At 44.9% G+C, this 20,420-nt stretch overlaps 1 protein-coding gene across 2 annotated transcripts in view; it reads right to left on the bottom strand.

The window, feature by feature from the left end:
• The window catches only part of KLHL29 (kelch like family member 29), a 633,192-nt gene that overhangs the window by 431,683 nt on the left and 181,089 nt on the right, over positions 1–20,420 (bottom strand). For both annotated transcript variants that reach the window (XM_083178618.1, XM_083178619.1), the window contains exon 3: positions 18,017–18,104. The gene's annotated coding sequence lies outside the window, so the exon portion shown is untranslated. The remainder of the gene's footprint in view (positions 1–18,016; positions 18,105–20,420) is intronic.

Raw genomic sequence — 20,420 nt, 5'->3', positions numbered from 1 at the left:
AACAAGACACGCCCTTTGGGTGGAGCATGACACGCCCTCTCAATGGGGCGTTGTGCAAAATTCTACTGCCAACTATAATCTCCCTGAAACTAGTTTTCAAAAGTAGGCAAGTATTCCACTGATCATATCGTAATAAACTGCAGCTCAGTTCGTGCATTAATAGCGACTTATGCAGATTCCACTCCAGATCAGAATGATCAAAGTTTATTGTTTTTGGAAAGAATCATTGATTAAATCCTGACTTTTGACCTCAGCCCAGTTGTATAGCAATATCCTTGTGTGTTGGTTCCATTAAATGATTTTGCACCCATCATCAGTTTTGGTTTGTTTACCACTTTTCTGTAATTTCCAGTCTCAAACATAGCCAGATTAAGAGGGGGTGCAGGGAATACTGTACCCCGGGCCTCCCTTTTTCAGAGCCCTATCTGGCTATCGCACATTGACATCACTAGCTGTCCCTTTTATGCAGCAGCAGAAGCAGGCAGTCAGAATGTGAGCAGGGCAGTATGCAGTGCAGGCAGACTCACAGCAGTATCATGTGACCTCCTATGAGGAGAGAGCTGTAAGTGACACAGGGATACCAGCTTATCTTCTTCCCCGTCTAGGTGTCATCCCAACATAACATATTCCAGGAGGAACACAATGAGATGATGACCTGGATGAACTCCTTAACCCTTTAAGTGCCAACATATTTGCGAGAGATGTGTAAAATATCTGCTAAAAATGTCAGCGTCACCCACATTTGTTATATAAATTCTAATTAACAACGTTGTTAAAACAGCCAGCCAATCAGCTCCTGTCTCACATTTTTCAAACACAGGAGGTTATTCTGATCGGTGCGGCCAAACGTGCGTACGTTCGCTATTAACGTACGCTAGCCGCACGCGGCCGTTGGGGTTAAGTCCACCCACAACTCTGCCGCATACGTACGGGCATAAACAACGTAGAAGGGGAGTGGCGTACTAATGAGCGTACGCCAACGTACACGGACGGGCCAGCCCTTACACTCCGACAACTGGCGTACAACTGAGCGTACGCCGCCGTTTACGGACGTCTCTCGTCCGTCTTCCCACCGCCTTCTTGCGGAGATCTGAGCGTACGCCAGCTTGCACGGACGGGTCCCTATTGTTTTCAATAGAAAAGTCAGCTTATGTCACCGCTCGTGAGAGTGAGCGTACGTCCGTGTACGCTGACATACCCTTCATATATATGGACCTGCAAATGTTGCCTTTCAACTATAATTATGAAAATTAATTAATTGTTTGAATTAATTAATGTGCAAAATAGTGGCCATGGGATTAAAACATTGCTGAAACATCCTTTGTAGGTGTTAGATGTGGTTTATGTTATTGTATCATAAATACAAAACCTATGTTTGTATTAGAGTGAACACGTCGACACATGTCGACTTGTGTCGATTGAGTGTGCTACTGTGTAAAGTCTATGAAAGCACGTAGTGAATGTGTATAACTGTTTAACAAATACCTACCTTAGCATATATAAGCAGGTCTTACAAAGATTCTTACCTTAAATTAAACAAACCTTTAAATGTAGAGAAGTATAGAAAGATAAGCTTCCAATGTGTTAGAGTGATGTGTGTGGCTTGCAGGTAGTGAAATCATGGTTTGGACTTAATAGACTGCAGCATTGCTTATTACATTCAGGTGTATGTGTTTGGTAGTAATCCGCGTAAATTAGCTAACCCAGGCGCACGCTGGCATGCGGTATCTGTAGGGGTGGTTTGAGATGGCGGTTGGCGGCCGCCTGTTTTGTGTCCGAAATGAACGGTGCTTTAGTCGATCGTGCGGTAGTAGCACCGCTCATTTTTGGTGCACACCCCCGTGTACGCCCATATTTACGCCCATTTTCCCTCATTATTTCGGCCGCTCCCCTCATCACGCCCCTATGCCGCCCCCAATGCCCGTACACTCGCGTACAGGTTTTTTCGCACGTAGAGACCCGTCCGTAAGCGTTGTGGAGTGTTCGCGCCTGCGCATTAGCGAATGTACGCATGCGCAGATCATTAAAAACCCCGGGACGTGCGCGTACGGCCCGGCCGCTCCAACCAGAATAAGGCCCACAGTCTGTGACATGGCAGGTAGGAACTGATTGGCTGGCTGTTTATCACTCTCCATTGTATCACTTTTGAAGCTTAGAGAATCTGGCCCCAGATTTCCTATTTAAGGTAACATTACAGGTTGTTATTATTATGAATAACATTTGATTGCTACCTGGCAAGTTTTACACCTATTTTGCCAAATTCACCTGGCACTCAAAGTTATGATTGCATCCACCTGTGTTGAAACAACTGTCTTATCGATTAAATAGCACAACCCAGGTGAGGCCAATCATATATTAAGAGTGAAGTCCAGTTAAAGAGCATTTATCACTCCTGGTATGGGTAACGTTGGGAGAACCGATATATCTATGACAAATGGTGCCAGATAACCTACATCACGCCGAGGCCTACATCACGGCCCGCCATGTCACATCCCTAGGCTGCACGGAATCATGTTACAGGGAATAAGCAACAGAAAGTCCAAGCTCAACGCAGGCGCTTGGAAGCACGGTGATAAATGTGAATATGTGCGTGCTCCCCCACCCTGTAATTTATAGGTTGGCTTATGGTCCTTCTTCCCCGGCACAGTGAAATTTTATAGATAGGGGATTGTATTTAATGCTCACTCTTGTAAACAGTAACATTGTCATGTCTGATTCTGAACTATGATATAAGATCTTATGAATATAAAGAGAGGGTTGTGTTAGCTCTGTGCTGTCTGGTGATATCCTAACTGCGGGGAGCCTGTGATTTACGTGACACAAAATAGGATTAAGGGGACAGCAAAGTGCCATTTCCTCCTGTAAGCATTCCACCTCGCCTCTCTGTTGATGCTGGCACCCCCCACCCCCTATAAGAACCTAGAAAAAAAAGACAAAAACAAACTTTATTGTACATTATTCAGCCGAACATCGGGTTAGATACTACCTGCTCTATACAGCATTCACTGCTGTTCAATAACTTATTTGCGGCTGGCATCTTACTTTGTGTCTATCCAGGTGCCTGTTTTGACCTTGATGGCCTCCCGAACCCTCCGTTCTTTGTTTCAACCTTGGTAGTGCTCATGTGAGCTCTTACGGTTGACTAACAACAGTTGGGACCATCAGTATTTTACCCTAGGTGGCCGGCCATCAATGGTTGCTGAACTTCAGTTAGGCCATTCTCTGCATGGCATTAGTAGAACCCGTCTTGTCATGCCACCACGGTACTTTGATACTAAAATTTTCCCACACAAAAACAACGCTTTTGTACATTATCTCCCCAAAAAAAATCAGTCAACGTCTCATGAATCGATCATCAAGATGTCGGAGCATCACCTTTAATGTTCAGATAATAACAATTTTATTTTTATTTTATATCAAATAAATGCTATAATCATTGTAAACCCAATTGATCACTCTTGAATATTATATTTTACATTTTTAGATCACCAATTCATTTTAAAGTAACACTGTACAAGCGCTTTTTTTCTATTCTTCTCTAGAACTTGATTGGGAACGGACCTTCCCTTAGTGTGAGCAGCTGGCATAGCACCCCAAGTGTAGGCGCCCACTCTTTTCCCCCATCTTTTTGAGGGGACAAGTGGTCTTTTCTATACTTGCTTTTATCCTGGACAGTGGTGGTCAAAATGGGGGTGTGGCTAACATGCATTCGGTCGACATACGAAAGGTCGACAGTGCTAAAGGTCAACAGGTACAAAAGATCAATGGTCAGCACCAGGGGTCCAGGTACATAGTCAGTGAGTAAGTGAGTGAGTGAGTCAGGGCTTCCATTGATTTTAGGGAGGATACAAAATGATGAGTGCCCAGTGGCTTCCACCTGGGAACTTCCACAATACAGCAAGCGTATCTTTGTGTGTGCGGCCAGATGATGAACATTGTTCTTTCCTAGTGATTTGAATAACTAGTCCTCGACTGAATACAAATCTCTAGCATCAAACACCAAAGCATGTTTTTCTAATATAGCCTTATGAATATCAGTTTGAATGCTGACTACAATGAACCATCACTGAAGGAATTACTTGTGCGTCTCAAGGGGGGCATGTACGTATTATAAGCATAATTCCGCTACACGAGCTGTACTAATTTGTTTTACAGGTTTCTGGAGATTTGTAATTACAATTCCCACAACCTCAAGTGGATTGAAAATGTTTCCAGACTATAGTGGAAAATTGTGGATGTAATTGAAACTAAACGGGATGTCCACCCAGGTGTAGCATTATCCGATTTCAGCTGCGGTGTCATTGGATAACTGTCTAGGTGATGCGGATGTCAGTTCCACACTGGTGGGCAAATCCATACAAATCCTGACAATAAGGTGTGTGTGTGTGTGTGTGTGTGTGTGTGTGTGGGGGGGGGGGGGTATTTATCGAAGCTTGGAGAGAGCCAATGAGCTTCTACCTCACAATTTATAGCCTGTTTGAAAAATGACACTTAGGGGCTGATTGGTTGGTTCTTTATCTCTCACAATTCCTTCTCTCTCAGAGCTTTAATAAATACCCCCCAATATCTGGACAGAATTGTCACAGGCCAATGGCCAGAATGCTCAATCACACAGTAGAAGAATGTTCTAACTGAATGGCCAGATTATCGTTTGTGTTGGATCTGTAATAAGAAAATTTCTTCTGTGATGTCAACCTACTTCCATCCCTTTATACAAGCAATCCAATAGGCAAAAATATTGAAGTCTAAAAAGGCAAAAAGGTCAGGGGAGGTAGAAGGAATCAATGGTCAGGAGCAAAGGTCATGGTAGACTGAGTTCAATCAAGGCCAAACTTTCCATTCAGGGCCCAAGATACAGCACTCAAACCAATTATGGGCAACACCCATATAGACAAGCAGATACTACAAAGACAGCAGGTACCTACTGGAAGACTAATGGGTCATGCACACACGTCATCCAGCCACCTGGGCATGTTCAGTAGATACAGCAGACCAAGTGATGCCCAAGTCCTGTCCATATGAGCGTCCAATAAGAATCAGGACAGCTTTTTAGCTTCATAGTTGAGTAAAGTATTAGACTATCACACTAGATCCCAGATTTACATCACACTCAACCCCTTATAATGCATCATTGGCACCTTCACTCTCCAACATGGTTGCTCAAAGACCATTGCACTTTTTTTCCCTCTGTCCTATAATTCCTTCAACTTTTCACGGAGCTCTCTTGTCAATCACACATAAATCAGATTAACAAGAGGGATCAGATAACAGTTGAAGGGATAATGAGACAAAGGGAAAAAAAAAGGTCCCCTGAAAGATGAGCCCTGAAGACCATCTACAAGGTCTGTCCCCGGTAAGAGATGCACAGAGAGGGGAAGTAAAATAAAATGATACGGAGCAGCTGATTGGTTGCCAATACCCCTGTATTCCGTAGTGATGTGCATTAACTTATTGTCGCTGCAGGATGGATTAATGTATCCAGCCCGTTCCATTTCCCATAGATAAACAAGCTGTGTTTTGTTATACAGCACAGATGAGACTATCTTTATGTCATTTTACAACAGCATAAATGTCTTTCTGGCTTTATAAATTTGTTAGGAAAACAAAGATAAATGCGTCTCTAAGGCCTAGATACCAGGTAATATATAAAGGGAATCACAGCACAAGACAGCTTGGCAAGAAACATTACAGCAGGGGTTCTCAACCTTATTGGGCCGGGATCCAAATGATATCTGTGAATCAGCTTAGTGACCCAGGGTTCCGGTTCTCATTAATAATGCACTTCTTGTTTTTACTTTACTGCTATCGGTATAGTTAAAATGTAATGAGAACATATGAAAAAATAATGATATTGAAACATGATTAATAAACAGTATATTTGTTGGCAAAGCATAAAGAGAACCAAGGGGCCCATCTAAAATGCCTTTGGCCAAACAAGCTTTAGGATCCCGACCTATGGGTTAAGAACCCACTTTTAAAAGTGACCCACATAGCATGTTTATAGACTGAGGCTGGAGATCTCACCCATCACCTGCCCAGCCTCCGTATAGCCACAATCACTGGCAGAGGGTTTGGCCAATGGCCACCCACATTCAGCCGTCATGTTAAATATTGACATTATGGCCATATACACATAGTGACCGTGTTGAATTTGCGGATTCTACATGTCCATCAAATTGAACCCCGTTCTGATGTTTTGCGGTCTGCGCATGTGCAACAAATGGATTTGGCAAGTTACACACTCGCCGGGGATTCGTTGCAGGGAGGGAGGGTCGGGCGGTGACGGTGCTGGACCGTGGAGGGGGGGTGTGCAGGGTGTGCAGTGTGGGGCTCCCCTGGACGCACGGGTCCATATGCTCCACACGCCATGCACCCGTTATAGATATGCCAATGGCCAGACGGCAGCCATATTGTAGTCCAGAGGCTGACCTACAATTTCTACTTCCTGTCTGCTTAACTTGCAAAAGGAGCAGGATAATAATTTGCCACAAAAGCCACATATATCCCACTAACTTCACTTACAGACATATTACCCATATTCCCCAGCATTTCTGGGGTCCCTCCGAAATCTGCCCCTTACTTATCTGTATCATGCTTGCACCCCCACACATTTACCCCCCTCCCTGTACTTGCTAGCACCCAAACCACTAGCGGATGGTTGCAATATAATCAAACTGTACAATAGTGTGGCACCGGTACAAGCATAACAAAGAGACGCATTCATTAGCATCACCTATAACTTTCCACGGCGTGCATAGTATAATATGCAACTGATACCAGGCTGCGCGGTTGCGGCGCTAGGCCTCGTTCTTTTGCGAAACTAGCAAGGATCCTAAAGGTTGGTTTCTCAGATCCTTTGGGGGAACAAGTACTATAGCAGACACATTATTAGTATTTAAGACAAATGTTTCTGAGGCAGGCTGACCTGAATGAAAATAAGCACAACATTTCCCTGCCCAGAGCCCTTTGTGTGACTGACTATAGCTTAAGGCGCTGTTCCCGCACTGCAATTCTCCAAAGCACTTCTGTTAAGAATTCCCGACATCCGCCCGTTGTCTGAATACAATTAGGAGGCATTCGCACCTTCCGCCTGAAAGATCTGCATTTATTACAGTACCGCCGCCCGCGACAGGTAATAAGAGGCATGATTCCCTGTCCTCTACGGACGTTACTGTAAATGCTGCACAATTAAGATTAATGAGCGGAGGGAGTCACCCCCATCATAAGTTATTTATCTGGTAACGGACTCATTCTCCGCCTGTGTATTACATTCGCAGGAGCAAAACAAGGGCTGTAAAAGATGTATATGGTTTAAGGCTACACACGTTACGGAACAAGTGGGATGCATTTATTGCCAATCTCAAGGCTGGCACCGCGCGCTGCAAACTCACCGGGGATGTGAAGATAGGATTTTAAAGAAGCTGTGAGGCAATAAATATGATCCACATTTATTTCAGCCTTTATGCCTGACAATGGGAGGTTATGTAGCAACCGGGGATATTAAACCACAGAACAACAGTTCCTGGTGGGTTCGTGTTTTCTCCTTTTTTTTCCATTCTTTTCAGCACTTTGGGGCCGATTCAGGTCCTCGCATGCTAGCGAGGGGATGCGGGCAGCGAGGGGGGCGGGAGTTCGTTGGGGCGATGAGTGTACGCAGCCTAGCGGATAGGTCTGAAATCAGGCCCTTTGTACACAAAAGCGTAACTGAAGGGGCTGTGCAGCGAATGGGCAAGTATCTCTAGGCCCCCCCTCTCTCAGGGGCCCCCAACTAGAGCAGCTTCTGAGTCCAGAGTCAGAGTGACAGTTCTAGGCGCTGCCTATTGATAAAATATAATAAGAAGTAAAAATAAGTTAAGGGGCTACGGTGGTGGAACCAGGATCAGTGACACCTGGTGGAACCAGGTGACCAGAAAAGGCCCAAAAAAGAGACACCCAGGAGTGGCCTCCGCCCCCCCCCCCCGCCTTGTGACACCACTGAAGAGCTACTGTATTCATGATTCCAACGTATAAATCCTCTACAAAATATCTCAGTTAAATCCAGTCGGTGTATAATAGCGTGCATGTTGTAAGTACAGAAAGCACAGAGGGATTTCTCAGAGGGAGCTATAAAATGCTGGATCAATGCATTCAGTTACTGTAAGAATAAAAATCGATAATTTTCAGTATAAATATTTTACAGCCTGTTTGATTCAGTAAAATAACATGCTGTTGCTACACCCCTTCCCCCCCCCATAAACTAGAGGTAAACACAGTTGCAAAGTGTTTTACAAGATGACCCGGCAAGCAGGGGTGGGTTCTAAGGTGCTTGTTGTATAGAAGTATAGAAGACTTTGGGGCAGATTTATTAAGCTTGGAGAAGAGATAAACTGGAGATAAAGCGGAGAAAAGGTAAAAGGAGATAAAGCACCAGCCAATCAGCTCCCAACTGTCTTTTTCAAACACAGCTGATTGGCTGGTGCTTTATCTCCTTTTACCTTTTCTCTGCTTTATCTCCAGTTTATCTCTTCTCCAAGCTTAATAAATCTGCCCCTTTATTATTCTCCTCTCCGGGAGAAGCCCGGAGAGGTTCAGCAGCCACTCAGTGGGGCGGGGCTTAAGAGTGACATCACTAAGCCCCGCCCCCATGATGGTAAAACACCGAATTCATGAATCTCAGTGGAGGGGGTGGGGCTAAAATGACGCAATTGTGCCGTTTTAGCTCCGCCCCCTCCTCTGAGACCCGATGATTGCGGCATTTTAATGCCGTGATCCGGGGGACCCCCCTGAATCCGGGAGGGTTGCCCACCTATCCGGGGGGCCGGGAGGGGGTCCCGATTTTCGGGAGACTCACGGAAAATCCGGGAGGGTCGGCAACCCTGTTCTATCTGGAGTGCAGGAGATCCTAACGGGGGAGCCAAGATGGTGGCCCGCAGGTACAAAACACCTGAGTTCTAGCTTTTCTGGGACCCTGAGCATGTGCTGTAGTGTGGCCCCTCCAAGCCACCTTTGGATCTGTAGAATGTATCAGTTAGTAATGAATGCAGTATGTTTGAAATTGTGGCAGTTAGTGATAACTACACATGTGCACCAGCTGGTTGGTCTGGAAAATGTGGACCGTTGGTAGATCTTAAGGTCCGGCTCGGCCAGCTCCGAGATACAGTTCCTTTGCAGCAGATTTGCAGCATGTAATTCGCTCATAAGTTCGATACATGACTGCAATTGCTATCATCTGAACAGGGCACATCGCAAAGCTCCGCCCCTAACTCATACGCACATCCCACCATCTATCACGCTATCCCACATCTATCACATGCAGGTTTTAACTTTTTCAACTGTCCTGGTGAAGTACCGACGTCTGGGTTTATAACCCAAGAGTCCTATTGCGCCTGCGGAATCCGCAGGGAGAAGGATAGGGATCCCTCGGGGTCCCTCTCTGGGGACTCATTTCTGAAAGAAGCCCAAATGTATCTATTGGTTCTCGGAGATTTTATTGCATTATAGCTAATGATGCAGCCCCCCTGAATGTTTCAGCGCGCTTAAAGTGTCTCCCCCTTGTATCCAGAGTACAAAATCTACCAGCTAATAACGTGCATATTGTAAGTGCAGAAGGCACAGAGGGATTTCTATGAAAGGAACTTCACATTGCTGGATCAATGCATTCAGTTACTGTAAGAATAAAACAATCTATCATTTCCAGTATAAATACTTTCCAATCTATGGTATGTGATTTAGTAAAATAAATAACACATTTATAAAAATAACCCTAAACTGCAGCTAATGACAAACATAAGAAATGATGTGACCAGATGAGAGCTATAAAGTCTTCTGAAGGGTGACGTGTTTGCCAAGGGGACGGTCATGAGTGAATTACTAGCATCTTTGCTATGTTTGTATTGCAGGAGACCCTGACAGGGACAATGCTGGGCCCTATTGCTAAATTTGGAGGGGAGGCAATGGAGAGAGGTTGTCTATCCTCCTACAGCCCTGATCTGCTTAGTATCTGTGTGAGGCCCTGCTTGGGCTGATATGACAGTGGCTGGTAGTACGGTTGTTGCACCAAGCCACTACTCATAGCCAGTGGCAGATTGGGGGGGGGGGCGCTTGTATCGGGGCGATCGCCTTCAGCGGAGGCATGTGAGGGGATGTGTTTTCGTTACACATCCCCTCACAAGTAACTGATGGTTGGGGCATGGGGGGGGTATTCGGCAGGGCATTGTCTACGGTGCTCAGTACCGGCGTTTGGGGCGGTAGGGGGTGGGGTGGACATCCGGCAGGCGGCCTTCTCTGGAACTCAATAAGTTCAAGGGGACAAATTGCCATTGCGCAGCAGTTAAACGACAGCAATGGCGGCCCGATTTGCACGCTTCACCCCGACTGATTCCCACCCCTTTCGCTTAAAAGCTGTGGTGGCTTCAGAGGTAAGGCTGCAACACAGTTCAAAATTCAAATATGGGATCCACACCAACTGCCAGTGAGTGAGTTTGGAATGGCAGTTGGTGGCAGTATGTGTGGCTCCCCTATTTGAATTTTGAACGGTGCTACAGCCCCTCCCCTGGAGCCGCCACTGCTTAAAATTGCTTGTTACCCTATGGTGTAGATAGAAACACTTTTACCGAGCGAACAAGTCACCAACTGAATTGCCCCCATAAGGCCTGATTAAGAGGTGGTACTTTATCTCTCTCCCTGGCTAAATCATGAAGATGGTAAAGTGTTTGCCATCCGCTGGCATCAAGAGTTCCACAAAACATCCATTCTCCTCTATAAGAAGTCATTTTATTGCATCATGTCCCTTTGTGCACTGTCTTGTATAACAAACATGGTGCCGCCAGCTCCAATGAGACTCCATCTTCCTCCGCAAACAATAGCAAGGTAATAACATGACATAAGGGCACTCACCTCTGCTGGGACTAATAGACAGTTTGGGTGGAAGACACAATTCTTCTGTCAAAGACGATTAAACAAAATGGACTACAATGACCTCTTCAATTACAGCTTTGCTTTGTCCACCCATGGCTTCCATTAGGAGTTAAGCGGGTCGTACCACTGCTGGCGTAGCCCTAACAGGGTGCGTCAGAAGATCACCTTTCTCTCCTCCATGGAGAATGTTGCAGACTTGTCACATCTTAAGTAACATTTTGTTGATACTGTGGGTCAGAGGTATCAAGCTTCAAAACGTGATAAAGTGGAGAGTGAGAAACAAGCAGCCAATCAGCTCCTAGCATTTTCAGAACCAGCATGTGACATGGAACGGATTGGCTGGTTGTTTGTCACTCTTCATTTACCACTTTTTGAAGCTTGATACATCTAGTTCTGTGTCTGCCATGCTGTCTAGGTCGACATGGGATAAGGTTGATGGGTCATTAAGTCGACTCTAGCATTGGGTCGACAATCAAAAGGTCGACATGGGGTTTTCACTGTTTTTTTACCAGAATGTCGACACAGGCGATATGGACACAGGATTAAGTGCACCACGTTCCTTCGCGTGGCTCGCTGCGCTCGGCACACTTTTTTATTCTCCCACCACGCCCTAGTGGATGGTAGGGCATGAAATACCGCCTGTCGGACCAAAAAAACCATGATAAGCCCCATGTCGACCTTTTGCCTGTCGACATAATGATTGTGTCGACCTTATGACCTGTCGACCTAGAACCATGTCGACCATGCAGTATGTCGACCAAATGACTGTCGACCACCTTTAGGTCGACCAACCAACCGTATGCTATTGCCGCATACAGCGGCAGCGAGAAATGATACCTATCGCGTCTGGAACCCGATTATTAGTAAATACGCTCTTATCAGCCATCTGCGCAGACGGCTGAACGTACGACCACTCCGTAGTTCAGGGGCTGCGATCTAATGTAGGATTGTGCCGCAATTGCTAATATTTCTACCGAAACGTACTGAAGTTGAGCTGAGCTTGCAGATTCAGCTTTGTATTCGTGGTGTGTGCTCCAAGTTTTTACACGCCCAGAGGCAATGTACTCATTTTTACATTTAACTTTACACAGCTGGAGCTAAGCACGACTCCCAGAACAGAACGCGGAGCCCGGCTTCTGCACTGAAAATGAAATGAGTGCTTTTTATCCCAGAGATGTGAGAGGGAAGATTATAATGACTGCAGACCTGGATATTTAGAGGACAAAACTTCAGCTCGCTGACACTTAGCAGAATCCTCTCTCTCGGATCGCCCTGCAACTCCAAACCAGTCACATGGAAAACGTTCGTGAGACCAGTCATTTAAGCACAGAAGAGGCATTGTACGGCATAAAGTTATTTACCTGCAAATGTACCGTATGTCCTAACGGATTCGGTATGAAATCCCGACGGTCAAATCCCGACAGGGTCAAAATCCCGAATGGGTCATAATACCGACAAGGACAAAATCCAGACAAGGACAAAATCCCGACATTTAAAATCCTGACATGGTCAATATACCGACATATAGAATGTGCAGGTGAAACTGTCAACATGACTTTGGGTCGACAGGTCGCGAGGTCGACATGGGTTTTTTCACTTTTTTTTTTGACCCGGTTGTCGCCACAGTCGACATGGACACAGCTGGAGGTGAACCGCAGCCCCTCGTATCGCTCGCAATGCTTCGGGCACACTATTTTATTCTCCCACCGCACCCTAGTAGAAATACCACCTGTCGGCACATGTCGGCTCAAAAAACAGTGAAAAAAACCATGTCGACCTTGCGACCTGTCGACCCAAAGTCATGTTGACAGTTTCACCTGTACATTCTATATGTCGGTATTTTGACCTTGTCGGGATTTTAAATGTCGGGATTTTGTCCTTGTTGGTATTTTAAATGTCGTGATTTTGTCCTTGTCGGGATTTACCCTTGTCGGGATTATGACCCATTCGGGATTTTGACCGTCGGGGTTTTGACTGCATCCCGTCCTAACGACCTCCCACCTGTCCTGATTTACCTGGGACAGTCCCGGGTTCGAAATCCCATCATCCCACCAGTACACATGTCTGTCCCGTGCAGTGGGAGGGTTGAGATTCATATCTGGATCATTTGTGCGCTACATAGCAAAGCAGCGGAGGAGGAGGGCAGCCTACCGCTGGGTGAATGCAGAGCAGGTGGCTATGGCACAGATTAGGGATGACCATCGACCACCGATGATTTGAAATTATTGATGGTTTACGGCCAATGTTGAATATGATGGGGAGAACCGGATGGTTTCCCTCCATCGATGGCATAGCAAAACCGATGTTTTGTTATTTAGTGCTCCCGCTAGGCTGTTTTAGCGGGGCGCTGCGCCCTGCCCGATTTTTAAAGGGCAAAATGCGCCCTGCCCCTTTCGCAGCGCCCCGCTAAAACAGCCTCACGGGGAAGCCCAGCGTCACCGTAGACGGCGATGCCCGGCGCTTCCCCGGCAGCATAGTGGCTTTGGAGGGGCCGGTCCCACCCCCTTTGATGACGCCGGCGGCCCGGGCACGCCCCATTGATGACGCCGGCGGCCCGGGCACGCCCCTTTGATGACGCCGGCGGCCCAGGCACACCCCTTTGATGACGCCGGCGGCCCGGGCACACCCCTTTGATGACACTGGCGGCCCGGGCACGCCCATTTCATGACGCCAGCGGCCCGGGACCGCCCCCAGCTGTGGCCCAGTCCGCCCCTCGGCGCCCTGCCCGGTCTGCATCCTAGAGTGAACACTGTTATTGTTTTCTTTTCAAGGTGCTGGGACACAGAGCATAGATCCAGCCCCCCACAACCCTGAAGCCCTGCCTCCATGTTCTGGTTGGCCCATTGGCCAGTCAGTCAAAGAAAATGGATGACCTATTAATTGTCACTATACATGGCTGGTTGCAGTGTCTCCGTTGATGGCGACTGCACCGATGGCCATCCCTAGCACAGACTAGCACTTCACAAGTGTTAGACACGCCCCTAGAGGTGCAGCCACACCCACATCATCGTGTGGTGAACCCCAAGACCAGAATCATGGATCAGAAATGTTGAGAATAATGCAAAGTACCCTATGACTCAGTGATGTCACAAGTCCCCAATGACTTCATAACCCGAATCTGGATTTGCCTACAATATGGCTAATAAGATGTGGTTGGAGTATCTACGTCCGAGTATGTAAATGCGGCCTGAGGCATCTATTACCCTGTTGCAGTAGTACCCAACATCAGTGCTTCGGGGGGCGCAAATCCTCTGGAATCTGAATCGGCCCCACTGTGAATAGACGCTAAGTATATCTGACTGCCTCCGCAACCAAACAGTTCATCCGTGTGAAAGAGCTGAGGGGGCTCTACAAGCTATATATAAATGCCATGATTTGGAATCGTCGTTTATCACTGTCAGGGAAGAAAAGGAATTTCTCTGGGGACCCGGTAGACACAAAAGACATCTTTGTGGCTCTGATGACCACGTTCCGCTCAGCCTAGCCTTGTGTTGTCTCCTCTCCACATATACCGCCATTGAATAGAATCCCTTATCTGTGCAGTCTGAACAAGAATCCGGGAGAAGCTGCAATGTACGCCAATCAAAGCAACCATCTTTACTTTCTTTTCATGTTCATAAAAATGTATCTAAGAGAAAAAGTTCCAGCCCTGGGAAAAAGCTACACCTGTTATCTGCCTACTCCCTATAGAACAAAACGCGTGCAAAGAATGGATAAAACGCGGTCCTAAAGAACTAGAACAGGTTAAATATAACAATAAAAGCGAAGAGCCATAACATTTGGTTGCAGGGAGATACTGTAGGTAGAACAAACTAAAGTTGAGAACAGTGAAATGTAAAATCAGTACAGAGATGGGAACATTCTGTCCTTCTGAAAAGTTTTTTTTTTATACATTCAAAATAACATTTTGAATTATTGAACAAGGATTTTAACTTTTGTTTTTAAATGAACTGTGAGCAATTTGGTCTATGCAGTTCAAGGTTTTCCGCTCGCATACCGGAATCAAAGTATTAGCAAAAAAAGAGAACTCATTTAAGTGAAATACGCAAGCTCTGGCTCAGACACTGTCGGAGAGTGTCGAACGTGGTTGAGCGTGTTCCATTTTCATGATTTGTTATGAAATAGTTCTAAATATTGAGAAATTTCAGCAAAAAATCTAAAACAAACTGGAAACCGGGACAGATTTGAGCCTTTGTAGTTACTGCTATCAGACTGACCTCCCTCCTTACCATTTTATCCTTAATCTCGCATTTCGCCATATTGTACCAAACTAGACTAACTCATTACCTGTAACACTTTGGCTTCTATCTTCTGAAAAGGAGTGCAGTACGTACACCTTTTATGCCAAAGGGACTTTTTAAAGTCATATTTGACATTACCATTTGCAGATTTATAACGCGTTTCGTAAACTCAGACAAGTCTTCAGATGCACCCCCCAGATATCTCTTTGCTTGGATGCTGTATCCTGATGGACATCTTGTACTTAGTCCGCATGCAGCAAGAAAAAGCAATGAGATTTGTACGTAACTTATCTGCAGCCATAGTCTGTATTTGTATGCTCACTGACTACTGACGCGTTCTGCCATCACAGATAATGGGTCTTATGAGTCAGTTTGCTACATGGTCTTAATTGTAGGGTTAAAGAAGTACCTTGAAACATTTTGCCTTTGAAAAAAGGATACATGGAAGAATATATTTCTAGAAGAATATAATTGGACCTCTTTGTATGTGGATAAAACCCTGTTTTGCTTTATTGATCGTTATTAATACTTATTAATACTATAATACAGATATTAATATTTAAATAAATAAATACCATAAATAATTAAACAAATGAATAATAATAATAATAATAATAATAACAGTATGGTTTATAATAAGAGTCGCCTGCTACATTTTAAATACTAATATTACAAGAGATACTATCTGGCTAATAAACTGCGTACAGTACTAAAGGGTTATTGCCAAATGCTAACGCTTCCAAGGACAAATCATTAGAGCCTGGGGCTGTCCCTCGAAATTACAGACAGGCCATGAAAACAAATGCTGATGCCTGTTATAACTACTTATGCTGTTCTTGTTGCTTGGATCCATCTCAGCTAAGTACGCAGTCCTGCCTCTGGTCCAAATATCCATCCCCCTGACATCTCCTTCTGTGCATCCAGTCTTCTGATCCAAACAGCTGCAGACAGCAAGTTATGGTCTCGTCATATCCACAGTGGCAGCATAAAAAGAGAGGTAACAATGCAGACAAACACTGAGGCCCCGGAGGTATTTGTCCTGCTCTGGCCAGGGGGAGGGGATGACGTCACTGTCCCACATCGCTGTCCCTCTACAGCATGTAGTCACATAGGAGGAGTGTAGCACTTCCACAATAAGGGTACACAGCCATGCTGGAGATATCCTCCGAAATCCGCACTCTGTTCAACTAATACAGTAATATGTTATGAGTTTCTTGTCATTGCTCTGGATTCAGGGGAACATAGAAACAAACCAAGCAACCAAGTTCATCCATGATCCTGCAACATCAAGTTAATGACCCCTAAAGGAGGGGGTGGGGCCACCAGGCTGTGGCCCCACTGGGAATTCCCCCTGTGTGCCGGTTGGACCAGTCTGGCCATGTCTGGAATCAACCGTAGTCAACACATGGTGCACAGTGGAGCTGTTCAGTACCACATGACATCACGATACTATTAACTCAAATGAACACATTCCTTCCTAGATAATTAATCATCTCAGATGCGGCTCGGGAGCAGGATGGCTCAGTAAAATTTACGAAACTAATGGAATTTTTTTATTTTGAGAGATAGCGCAGAGGTGAGGTCCCAGCAATGTATTTACATCACAATTCTGGGCAGTGGTGGCTCAGAAGCTTTAGGCAACTGATTAGGGAGCCGGAACCTGGTTGGACACGCGGCTCCACCGAGTCTGCCTATCATAAAACAAGGAAGACATCCTTGTACTTTCATACAGGTGACAGGTGCAGAATGTCTAAAATGCCACCACCAAACTTTCTCTTAAGGGAATGAAAAGTGGGTATTGGTGGCAGTGTGGGGTTGGGCGGGGTGTAAGCGGTACAGTTGCTGTAGTGCCTGAGTACAATGTGAGCAGACAAACAGACAGAACCAGAATGCTAAGCAATACTGGTTACAGGCAGACAAATGGACTACTGAACTGGACTGGGGAGCAGAGCCAGCACAGGTGTACTGACACGTAAGCACTGGTATATACACACAGAAGCTCAAGAGGAGCAAGTACATGAAGAACACAATAAGGCAGTCATACAGTATGTACACAAGACATAAACAGAAGCTCAGTATAAGAAGGGACAGAAAAGGCAAAGTGTAAGGCACAGGACTAAAGCAGAAGCTCTAATACAGCAGGTACAGGCTGGAATATGCAGTAGAAGAACACAGGAACAGGCTCTTGCAGAGCATAAGCAAGCTCAACGAATCTGTGGGTAACACAGGCTTGACCGGATTAGATCAGGATCAGGGTTTGTCAGGAAAGACTGAGTATGATCTTTTGCAATAGCCAGAAACAAGCAGTATAACCGTGCTGGTTATACTGCTTGTTTCTGGCTATTGCAGAAGATCATACTCAGTCTTTCCTGACAAACCCTGATCCTTAGGGCCGACTGGGTAATATAGAGAGTAATATCCAATCAGAACAGCTAGAATGGACAAGCCACCTTAATGAGGAAAGTTGCTGCAGGTGAGCAGCTTGACACACAAGGCAGAGTTCTAATTGCCTAATTATGTGACAGGTGAAACTGCACCCTGAACAAATACAAGAGTCAGGCTGCATTTACACAGACCCGCCAGAGGCGGCTCGTAACACACAGTATACAATTAATACCAACGCAAGGGAACCACCAGGGTTCTCATAGACAGAAACCTGTCTAGTACTCTCAGTCCGATCTTTATGGAATAAAGTAACACTGTGCAAAGTTGTTATTTCCTTTCTCTTTGAAAATCCTAAACATGAAATTATCACCCCCGAACCAGACTTAGGATGCTGGACATAAAGTTCAACTGATCTCCCAGAGGGTGCTCCTATGAGCCAGCAGTTAATATTTAGTTTTGCATTAAATCTTAAATTTCAAATGAATTGGCCTTACCTAAAGATGTGTTCTTCTTGCACGTCACAAAAGCCCGTCCTAGGACGTTACATTGCCGTGATAAGTTGCTATGCTTCTACTGTGGAGCCTGTAATGCAAAGGAAAACTGAAATAAATATCCATGCATGTAGTATGGCAGAAACACGCTAACTGGTAACAGAAATGTATTAGTGAATATGACAGTAAAATGGTCTTAATTCAAAATAAATACAATGCTGAACATTCAAACAACCCCTAACAGAATGTACTGTAGATAATTAACTACAAAAGTTGTCATGTATTATTCAAATTAGTTATATTTGCCTACACATTCTGCTCAATGACAGTTGGTGTGGCTCCTCTATTTGAATTTTAGTCTGTGCAAAGCCCCTCCTCTGGAGCCACCACCGTTAATCAGCGCTGTCATTAGATGGGAGTTAGTGGCATTGTGCTTATGGAGGCATGAATGTTCAATTGGTTTCCAGCCTCTGTACTTTTGTTAAAGAAAATATACTGCTTTAAATGGCTTTACACCCATGCTTGATACATGGCAGTACAGTAATTGATGGTTCCATTGACAGCTAATGTAAAGGGTGGGTAACCATCTGCCAGGGAACCATTGATGGTTCCACTCACCGATGGTCATCCTTGCTTTACAACTCAGTAGGCAGTGGGCCAATGAGAGTCCAGAAGCGGGGCTTAATGGGAGTGTCAGGAGACGGAGCTAAGCTCTGTCCAGCACTTTGCAAAAAAAAAAAATTATTATTATCGATCGTGAGAAACTATCTGGTTTCCCCTTATCAATGGCAAAAGTATTCTACATTGGTTATAGACCATCGATGGTCAATGGATATCGCTAGGCCAGAGATTTCTTGATGAATTATGCAGTGACGAGGAATGATAATTAATCAGCAATATTGTTAAACAGGCCCTTAATTGATCATAAGCAAAATCATTCTACCATCAGACAAGTATCTTGGTGTTTCCTAAAAGCGGATGCAGGCAGACCCAGTAATTATTGAGTGTTGTATATATGACGTATATTACTAATTATTGTGAGACGTGACGAGTACTACAAATATAGAACGTAGCCAGATTATAATTAGGTTAATCCAGTAAACACTCGAAGTGATGATGTTTTTCCTCTAAATTGAAAGCAGATGTTTTCCTTGTCATTGACCAAATAAATACAACTGAGGTCAATGGGAGTTTCCTGAACGATGGTCCCAAATGCTCCCATCAGACACTGAACATGTATTCAGAGAAATTATTTAGTGTCCTACCCAATCAGTTCACTGCCAGAACACTGAATAACAAAAATTATTTCTACAACAACAAAACACTGTACAATGTTAAAATGGTTTCTGCACATATTCAAAGCGTCAGATGTTAATACACAAAGGTATCAATTCAATAAGGGGAGAAGGAGGCGGGATGTCCTTGGAATTTCATAGTTAAAATCAATAAAATAAAATATGTATACTTTTTTTTTTTCATTAAATACAATATTATATTGTTAAATTCACAGGGGGGCAGATATAAGGACTGGTTTAAGTAGGGAAACAAAAACATTATTAGTTATTAACAGCTTCTTATGTAGCGCACACATATTCCGCAGCGCTTTACAGCGAATAGTTGAACATTGACATCAGTCCCTGCCCCAGTGGAGCTTACAATCTATATTCCCTACCACATGTACATGCACACACAGACATTCTAGGGTTTATTTTGTTAGGAGCCAAATAACCTACCAGTATATTTTTGGATTACGGGAGGAAACCGGAGTACCCGGAGGAAACCCACGCAATCACTGGGAGAACATACAAACTCCGCACAGTTAGGGCCATGGTGGGAATGGAACCCATGACCTCAGAGCTGTGAGGCAGTAATGCTAACCGTTACACCATCCGTACTGCCCCATATTTATATGACCTTGCAATCAAGCAGTTTTCCTTCCTAAGAACCCGATTCAAACGAGATGGACAATCTGGGGCCACTTCTGGAAGTTAATGAGTGGCGGTAAAAACACGGTCATGTGCGACCATTTTTTTGGGGCCGTATCACAGCTTGCGACTGATGCCCAGTATCTGCATAGGTTTATGCGGCTACGAGTGCATTAGCGAACAACTGAACCCAGCCCAAATATATTCATTTAAAATTTGTAAAAATTCCTGTGTGATGTATTTTATGCTTTGATTAAATTTGCAGCATGTTAATGTAGAATGAGAAGAGTCGTGTCCATACTGTGAGCACAGTCCTCGCCCAGTAAGTGACCAGCGCATACATGGAGAGAATAGCTTAGGGACATAAGTGGGAATTAGGTCACGTAGTCCATTTTCCATTGCTCATAGTCTGGTACGTTCCGTGAGAGGCGACAGGCCATTGTTTGCAGCAGCGTTTGGCAGCAAAACATTTAGTCTCACAA

Source organism: Crinia signifera, chromosome 3 (assembly GCF_055691185.1).
Source record: "Crinia signifera chromosome 3, ASM5569118v1, whole genome shotgun sequence".
Lineage (NCBI taxonomy): Eukaryota > Metazoa > Chordata > Amphibia > Anura > Myobatrachidae > Crinia > Crinia signifera.
Note: the sequence above shows the minus strand (reverse complement) of the source record. Positions and strands in the feature narration are given on the sequence as shown.